We start from the raw sequence: 10,292 nt of genomic DNA on the forward strand, positions 1-10,292 counted from the left end.
ATCATAGAGTGTTTACCAAAAGATACACTCAGATCCCATTCTTTCCACCCAGGACTATACTGTGTAATTAAGAAGTATTTACAATTGAAAATATATGTAGCAGGAAAAGTGCAGCAGTTATTTAGCTAGGACATCACATGAAGAGATTATAATACAGTCATTCTGAAATACTATCAGTCAACATTTTATTGGCATTAAGTGAAAATATATTGTCACAGCTAAAAGTGATTTATTACTAGAGCTAGTTGCTTGAGCAAAGACAGATAGATAACTTCCCTGGGGTTTTGATCTCATCATTTTTTTCCTCATAAAGAAATTCAAATAATACAAATCTAGTATTTTATTATTTGTATAAGACAGTAAAATGCACAAATAGTAATAAATTCCTTATAGGAGTGCTAAACATCATATACTAATTTAAAAAGTTAAAATGAAGTCACCAGTTTAAAATTATGTTATACCTAATGCAAGACAACCTTAGACAAAGTATGTTACCATAGGTGTTCTTTTTTTCCTGTGGTTAGTGGCTGTCACCAATGGAGGATAACAAAATTTTTAAAGCAATAATTGGAGTTGAAACTCAGATTGTGAAAAATGACAAACTCTTCTAAATAGAACTTTTCAACGTTGAGAAAAGAAACCTTATCTTGACTTAACATCAAAATGAACACTGAGCAAAGAAGTCTCACACAAAGCAACTGCAGCAATGGAACCAATACTGAAAAATAAGGAGAGTCAAGAAGGCTTGAAAAAACAGATGAGAGGGTTTTCCATGAGGAAAATTCCCATTTTTCACTTAAAACAAAAGCATTCTCAAAGACATCAAAAAGTCTTTTGGGTTGGTCTTGCTGGGATTACTATGGAAAGTGTAGATTTTCCATGGAAAATCACATTTTCTCAAAAATTGGATCTCCCATGGGAAAAACAGGCTTGCTGGACAGCTTTCCAAATCTGTAACGGTCTACCTCCAAAAGCAGCAGCAGCTTGGAGGGGAAATGAAAGGAAAGCTGAACCCACATGCTTAGTGAAAGGCGCAGCAGTGTCTTCCACTACATGCTGCACTCTGTCATTAACAGCCATACTCCTGGGTCATCACGGTGACTCTGCAGAGCACCAGCAGTGGCCAGGCACAGACAAGACTTCACTCATGAATGGCAATGCTGGCCAGAAGAACCTAAGCAGGGAGATGAGGCCTCTTCTGACTTTGCCCTGGCCAGCAGGGAACACGCAATGTTGTTTCCATTTGCCCATGGCCAAGATGATTGTGTCTGTCCCCATTGGTACGTGCCTTTCACAGTGGGAGATCTAATAGCTAGATTTCTGTACAATTAAGAGTTATGCTCCAATAATTCTTTTTAATATCTACGCGTGACACAAAACTTTCAACTGAAATCCAGATATCCTCCTGTTGCTGGTCACTGGTGAAATTTCTTCTTTAACATTCACAGCATGAGGAGCTATACTGGAGGGTAGGAGATGTAAGAATAGGTTTTGCTGCTAAAGGAAGAAGCCATCAACTTGAGCATTCAATGTTGATAGAAACTTTCACAAGGTTGAATCCTTAGATATGTTTTTGCTCCTTTTGTGGAGTTCTAATGGCATATATCTATTTTATACATAGAGAAAATTAATTTTAGAGATGTTTGGGTTTTTTCTCCATACACTGTGTTTAAAAATAACACTGCATCTCAGTTCTTAATATGCATTGTGAACTACGATACTACTGTGCTAACAAATATTGAGTGTGCTCTGGGTGAAGGGAATCAAAATCAGGATCTGCACTAAAAACCCAGAAAGGCCAATATAGCAAAGAAATTAAAAATTCCTGTGGGGTGAGTGAACGAGCCACCAATGAAATTCAGAGTGCCGAGGATCTCACAAACTGGATGCGAGCCCAGCGGTATTCATTCCCTCATGATCCATGGAAAAGAGAAGAGGAAAGAGATATGGAAGAAAGAGAGGGGAGAACAGAGCCACTGCTGAATTGTTATACAGTTCTGGCCCAAATCCAATAGCCTGAATCCTTTCTTATGAGAAAATATCAAGGCACGGTTTTGCCCGCTTACATAACCAACACCTTACGCTGCAGTTCCAAGCTAAGTTACGGGATCCCATTTTACAGCCACCTGTAGGACTTCTGAAAATTTTCGCTTCAGTTTTGTCTAGGAATTGCTAGAATTTCACTATGAGAAGCTGCATAGTGGCCAGATGCTTTGAATACAGCAGCATTTCTATATTATTTATTTCAAAATTCCCAATACTGGGAGGAGAAGGAAAGGAGAAAGGGATTAATCTGGAATTGTTTAAGAAATTTTGATTGAAAAATAAAAATCTTTCCTTTTCGCTTGTATTCTCTTGTTGCCATAAAAACATAAAGGCTTTTAAAATGCTCAAAATGAAAAAGTTAGGTGAAAAATTAAAATACATTAGTTAAAAAAATTTCAAGCCAGATGCTCTCAACATTATCAGAATATTTTATACTGTTTATCCCATCAAATATTTTTGTGAAATCACTGTGATTTCACAGAGTATTCCTGTTTAGATGGAACTATGCATTCTCTGTAGGAAAATGGTTCTAACAAAGTTTTCCAGTCCTCTCTGCAGAGACTGTAAGGTTATTACGCTTTTACAAGTTGCACACCATGGAAGCTTTACATGCAAAGGAGAGAAGTGGCACTGAAGACTGTTCATTGTGCAACCGTAACTCTGCTTTCCACGTACCAAGCCTCTGTGCATGTCTGCTTGAGTCCAACAATGGCTGCAGTGGTTGCGGTGGTGGGCTGAGTATTGGACAGGACAACGCCAAAAATCAAGCCAAACAGTCCCATGTAAAATCTGTTTACAAGATTATTGCCTTAGTTCAGCTATACTACCATTAAATTTATACAGAGCTGGTCATATAACCAAAGGCCGTATCTCTGATTGATGACTGGGGGAAAAAAAAAAAAAAAGATAACAAAATACCATCAACTTACTTCCACAAGCAAAATGCCAACAGGATGTTATTCTTGAAGTAGACTTTATTTTCATCATCTGATCATCAGATGCTCTTCCTCCACTTTTGCAATTTGTAGACAGTAATACTGTGCACTAAATTGGATCTATAATCAGTGAAGCAAACAGCTCATTTTCAGACACTAAGGTTATTGTTTCTGAGCCTATGATTTCCAGATAAAATATTCATATCACAATCACACATTTTACTTTCATATTCTTAACATTTGTGAATAACATTTATTTGACAGGGTTTTTTACCTCCTTTGCATGAGATGTGTTCATAAAATCAAGGTTAATAACATAGCTAAGATGTCAAAAAAAGTTACAATTTCATCTATATTTGTCCATATGGGATGGTGTATGTATTATAAATAAAACATACTTTTGTGAACCTGAACTGAATGTAAACATTAAGTGGATCAAATAAAGCAAAGCAAAAGATTTAGTCTTTTATTTTCATATAGTACAACAACTTAGGATTTCAAATATAAGTATCATAGGAAAAAAAACTGTTATTCATTTTTCCTTCTGCCCTTCAAGCGTATTTGATCAAGTACCATGTGCAGTTAGACAGTAAGTTATTATAAGTCTGCTATTAATCAGGGCAATATTTGTGGTTGTTGTTAAAGAAAAAAAGTATATTTTTGTCTGTGTCAGAAATGTTATATTAAGACTATACCTAACGAAGCAGATAGGAAGCATAATATAGATATATATGTTTTAACTTCATTTGTATTGTATTCTATAGTGCCCATGCAATTCAGGAAAATACTGTCTGGTTTTGGGTCTGTTTTGTCCATCTATTAAAAATAAAGACGTTTATTTTATTATCTCTCAAGCATCACGTGAGGTTTTGTGTCATGGGCATATCCCTGCAGAGGTGAGCTGGCCTCAGCAGAGCAGGAGCTGACCCTTGCCCAGGGGATCAGTGGGGCCACCCCATGGCTACAGACCTGCCCCAAAACCTGGCTCCCATGTTGGAAACAAAGCTCTCATTTCAGTCGTCTCTTCCTTGTCCTTACAGCCACAAAGAAGAGCAGAAGCCCCTGAGCTCCAAGGAGATCTACATCCAGTAGGACTCCCTCCTGCAGAGCCCTTGCCAGGGACCTTTCTCTTGCAGGTGTTGTACTGGGAGGATGGGACTGAACAGGGGCTGTGCTTTGGGCTGCAGAGTTGGCAAGGAGCAGAAAATGTGCTACAGGAGCAGGAATGCACGTGCCTAGAGACTGCAGCTGGGTTCCACCTTTTGTGTGTGAGGACTGGGACAAGGGTTTGGTAATTTTTCATATAGTGGAAGAGCCCTTTGTTGTGGGACATAAAGTCATTCTGGGCGTTGCATGTGTGTTAAAAATACAATTATTTAGAAATCAAAATTTTAGATGACTGAAAACTAAATCTGTGCTTTTATTCTCCTGGGTTTGATCTAATGTGCACTGAAGTCAAAGGAAAGATATAAATGGGTGGCTATCCAAGTTCTACTATAATGACACATGCCAAATATACAGTGTATTTATCCCCCAGATGCTTTGCAAAAGTATGTGGACAATACTGTCCACTCATGGATGGGGAAAATAAGGCACACTGACTTGTTTTCCTGGGCACTGAGGTGCTCACTCATGGAGTGAAGCACAGGCCAGGATTTTCAAACAATGTCAAATTGTGTAGACATTTCCTTGAGGCTGTAACGTTCTGGTCTCTCTTGCAATTTGGGAGTTTGATCCCCATCTGCACCTTTGAAAAACTGAAGCATGTTTTAAGACAAGAGCCCTGATATCTTGTAACTTGTATCTCAGAATGAAAGCAAGTCCATAATCCGGCAGATTTAAAAAGTCAAGAAAAAGCCAAAGGTAAAGGTGTGCTGATGACTGCTGTGAAAGCATTAATGAACTGTTTTGCCACGTGACATCATAAGTAAAATACCATATGCAGGCCAGATGTGGACAAAACCACAACAAAATCCTACTTAGGAGACTCTATTTAGGAATCACTTGAAACTCTTGTGGGGTTTTTTTTAACAATAATAGCTTATTTCTGCTAAAGAATAATTTAGGGAAATTTTTCCCATATTTTCCTGTCAAATTCACAAAAGGAACAGTGGGTATAAAAACAAACAGTGGAGAATTAAATGGGTAGAGAAAGAAGTTAAGGTCTTTGATGCAAGCATTTTTAATCAATATTGAATTTTGAACAAATCGCTTTCCACCACAGCCACACAAGGACTGATGGCAGGTGAATACCAAGCAATTACATGAAATGTATGAAGCCTCCCTCTCTTTAAATTACATTTAGTTGCCAAGCACAGTTTAAAATCCACAAAAAGGACTGAAAAGACCACAAATACTGAGTAGTTTTCCACTTGAAAAGAGTGAACCTGGGTAGACCCAAATGCTATGACATCTCCCCAGCTGCAACAGTATCAGACTGCCCCAGAAAGACTGGAGAACAATTACACGAGGCTTTGGGAGACACTTCAAGAAGTTTTAAAGAAGTCAATTTTAATGCAGGACAGAATGCACAGAATTGTTCCCAGGCCATTAGGGTGGTCTCCAGCCTGCTTTTGGCTTGAGCCAAATGTGACTCTTCCAAACAGGCACACAGGCACAGCTTGGGGGCTGGACTGCTCCAAGGGCTGCAGAAGGCCTTTCCCAAGAGGGGTTCTGCAAGCAGCCTCCCCTTTGCAAGGCTGACAGAGATTGCAAGCGTAGCCTCCCACCAGATGTGTTCAGTGCCCAGAAACATGCCTGAGAATCTTCAATTTAGTGGTAAGGATACAGTCTCAAAGATAAACAAAGCAGTTCTCCACTCCTGACCTGGCCTTTTGGGTTGCCTTTGGGGTCCAAGGAGAGAAGCCAACACTTATCAAACATGACTAATCTCATCCTAATGCACACATTACCGTGAGATGGGTCACACCATAGAAATGCCCATACAGATGTTTAAAAATCAGCAAGATATGGCTCACTTCTTTCTCTTCCTCCTTGAGAAGAAGGTTGAAGCCATGAATATGACCCCACCAAACAGATAGCTGATAAATTCATCCTAGGAGGGGGAATTAGAGAAGCATTCGCAAAAGGAGCATAGTTCTCAGGGGAAAGTTTGCACCTGGCTGTCTGGAGCACTGACCTTCTGCAACCAAGACTACAAAGACAGGTAAAGGAAAACATCAATCTAGGTTGCAAGAGATGTGTTGTGACTGGGGGAGACATATGCTACCTCCATAAATATTAATAAGTAACAGGTGAAAAACAATGCGAATGAGGCTGTAGTCAGGAATAAGGCTATGCTAGAGAATAAGGTAGTGGTGGAAAAAAAAAGAAAGTACTTCTGTGGATGAAAAAATTGGTCAGTTTGGCTATATTTAATTGATTTAGGAAACACTGTGAGGTCAGAAGTAAACAATGAAGCTGTGGACTAATGCAGGAAACCTGAGTAATAAGGTGGAAGAACTAGTACTACCAAAGCAAGATGTGAAAAACTCTAGTACAGAATAGGGGAAAGATGATAGAATAGCTCTCAATGAAAAAGGGTTTGAAAAGAGCATTTGATGAGGTTATATATTGGGTTATATAGGCCTAAAGAATGTAACTTGAATGTGGACTGACACACTTTTAATATTATGACCATTGAATAAATTGAAATCTGGTAAAGACTGGGAAAAAAAGGCTGTTGTATTAGCAGAAAACATGTAGTTTAGTCTTATAGGTAATAGATTACTTTCTCAGTCAATGCACAGGCAAGAAAGGGTGCTACTTCAACTTTGAGCTTAGCGCGTAATACAGCATTAGAAAGTACCTAGTGACAGAAAATAATCTTGTATTGAAAACTAAGAGTGATTAGATAATTTTCATATACAAAGAGCAGTGAGAGGAGATATTTGAGCTGAAAATTAATTCAAAGACCAATGAGTATACAATACCATAGAAGAGATTTGGAATAAGTATTAGAGGCAAATTCCTCATCACACGATTGAATTTCAGAAATAGTTGAAATATTGTAGACAAAAAGCAGAAGTAGTGCTAAAATAGATCCTGTGAATGAAATAGCAACGATGGTCAGGTACTGGGTGTGTCATACTCCTACATCCCATGTTGCTCCTGATCCTAATATACATGATCCTAGGAGCCTAAGCACACTTGAAGTAACTTTAAGTGACATCCTTCAATGTAAAATGGCAGTAAGAAATCAATTCTTGTTAATTCTTCCAACTAAGAGTTTTCCATGGTTATGACTGAAGCACTAAAATTCATTTACTTATTTGGAAATGGTCAAGGCCATTTTTTTGCTGAGCTACTAATGTATTTCACTTCAAGCAAAAGGAATTAAATATATCCTGCCAATTCACTAATGGAATATAATTATTATCTGCTTATTAATAACAGAGATTAGAGTGCTGCACTGCACTTTGTGTTAGTCAGCCGTTCACATCCATCAAAGCATTGGACACAATTTTCAGAAGGACTTAAAGGGAAAGATGGTCCCAAAAATGATGGGTCACTGGGAGCATGCTATTCAAGGATTGGGGCAGATCCAGTTATCTGGCTTCTCATGATTTGAACATAATTGGGTAAGATTATCTTTTATTGATGATATTTTGATGACAAAGATACCCACTTTATGTTAGCTATGCCAATAACCACTGCAGAGACATGACTGTGAAAGGCTTGTCCTCCTTTGAGGTTGGGCAGGAGCATGGCCATGGTGAAAGGAGTTAAAAGATGCCTGCTGCCCACCAGCCTCTAGGTCTTGCCTCTGTCTCTCTCTTCTTTGATGCTTCTGTTGTTCTGGTCTATGGTCAAGCATAGTGATTAAGTCTGCCCCCAGCACCACAGTGGGTTGTCTGGCTATGAACTTGCATATAGCCTACATACCAACAGTCAGTCACTAATGGGAGAGAGCCATCTTTAAAAGATCATATCATCCCACAGAATCACAAAAAAAGCAGCGAAGTTCTGCTTGGTTTAATTGCATGCTATACTGAGCAGCTCCAGAAGCTATCCTTTTAACAAATTTTAAACTTTTTTTCTGTCCTATATATGAGCACCTCTGAAATCCAGAGTGTCTCAATTTGCCTTCCTCCACAGTGAGGTTTTCCCGCTCCAGTAATGAGCAACAACTACTGTTGCCATCACACAAAGTGCAAGCCTAGTTGCTCAGCATGTAAGAAGAATGTAAGTAGTTAACAATAAAAAAGATTACTAGCCTCTACAGTTTGTTTCTTACACACAAAGATGACGTGACAGAAATATGACAGAGAAGTAAACTGAATACCAAAGGTAATATAATTGTTCAGGGCTAGTATACCAGAGAGCTATGTAAACTTTATTACTCTGTGTTATTGCGAAAAAATAGTATGTTCCAGCAAAGCAATGAACCAATAAATTCTTCTGCTTCATTCTTGTTTCCCGCCCATCAGGAAAGTAATATTTGAAGAGATTATGTTCTTTCATATCAGTTATCTGGTCTGCAGCATATTGTGGAATGTATGCTTTAATTATACTCTCAAAACCATATACTAATTGCAGATTAGTGATAAACTTCAGTAACTCAATGTAAGACAGCCAACCTAAACAGGACAACTTCTATTCCTTAAGTTTTAAGGTAGGCTATTAAAATGAATTCTTCCATCTGTATAAACTACGCAGAACACCAGATTCTGGCTTATGGTAACAGAAAGAAAAATAACAACAAATCCTAGTTCAGATGGGAGATGTTTTTACTTCAAATAACTGCCAATAAAAATACAAATGTCTGGAAAGCCATCTTATACAGCCTCTGGATTGTAGCCAAGAGAACATGAACATCCTTACTGGTATCACACATGTGAAACATGCTGGCGAGCAGCATCAGCTGTGCATGTGGAGGCAGAAGTTGTAGAAACATTCATGTCAGGAGACAAGGAGAGAAAGATTTGGACCCAACGAGTTAAAACTCTAGTCATCCAGAGATGATGTAGTGGTTACTGCCAAAGGCTGATTGGTATTCCTCTACTGCATAAATCAGTATGATATTTGCACAGTGTTTGATATTTGTTTATGCATTCACTACAGCAGCTATCCATGTAATGAGTCCACATTGAAGAGCAAGCACAGTTACCCAATTTTAGGTTCAAAAAACTACTTTATATTTTCCATCTGTCTAAAATCCATTGTACTACTTTTTGTGAAGTGTCCTCAAGGATTTCTCTTGATCAAAATAGTTGATAACATAATGGAAATTTCTTTTTAGCAGCATAACATAATATTTGAATAAGAAAATAAATAAGATATATTTTCATAATGAGCTTATTTCCCTGCTAAAAAGGAAAGATGGAGTCTTCATTCCTGAACAGGACCTCTCACAGGATTTCAATGTTAACATTTTAAGGGCACGTCATTTTTAAAAAGAGTTGAACATTAGCTCCTTGAATACTAAATCTGCTTAAGATACTTCAAAGCAGAAATACAAACTTAAGAGAATCTGTGCTGTACAAACAGTTCAGTCCTATGCCCAGTGAACTGACTACAATGTATGCTTAACTCATCTCACATGAATGCTTGCATCAAAACTTGGGATATTTGGCACTGCCTTTTTATAACTAGTTTTCATTCAAAGCAGTTTCTATTCAGATACACTATGAGAAAAATAGATGCACCATTGGCAAGGCAAAACCAAAAATGAGGTAAGTCTTGTAGCCCACATGTTCAGAAAGAAAGGCTTTGTCTGAGGGATTTCTTATGTCATTCCCATTTACCTAAGCTAGTAAAGCATTTACAGTTACACCACTCACCCATTTCCCTCTCAACATGTCATCTCCTGTAGATTTATGTTGCTTTCCAACAACCTAAGGAATACTGAAAAGGTTTTTAATGAGACTAGAGAAACTGTCAGTAAACAGATTTATTTCACAACATTGTCATTTAAAAATAGCACCAAAAAATGCAGAGGTCTCATAGCAATTACAGTATCTGCAGTTATGAGCAGAGATGTCAGAGAAAATAGGCATTTGGCAATATGATGCTGAATGGCAATATCAGGACAATGCTGAGTGTTTCCACTACTCAGTTTAGTAATGAAGGTTAATGGTCCTGACTCTGCTGTCACTGTATGCCAGAGTAGTCCCAAAAACAAATAGTGGGGATGCAATTAAACAGGTAAAAACTGTAATTGAATATTCAAAAATAAAAGTCACATTATTAACAGATTCTTATCAATCACACAATGAGCCCTTGTGACAGATGTTAACGCAGAACATCTGGTTTACCAACCCATTTGAAATGCATGGTCTGGGATGGTTTTCAGTCCTGAAGAACATTGTA

The sequence above is a fragment of the Strix uralensis genome, chromosome 2, assembly GCF_047716275.1.
Source record: "Strix uralensis isolate ZFMK-TIS-50842 chromosome 2, bStrUra1, whole genome shotgun sequence".
Classification (NCBI taxonomy): Eukaryota; Metazoa; Chordata; class Aves; order Strigiformes; family Strigidae; genus Strix; species Strix uralensis.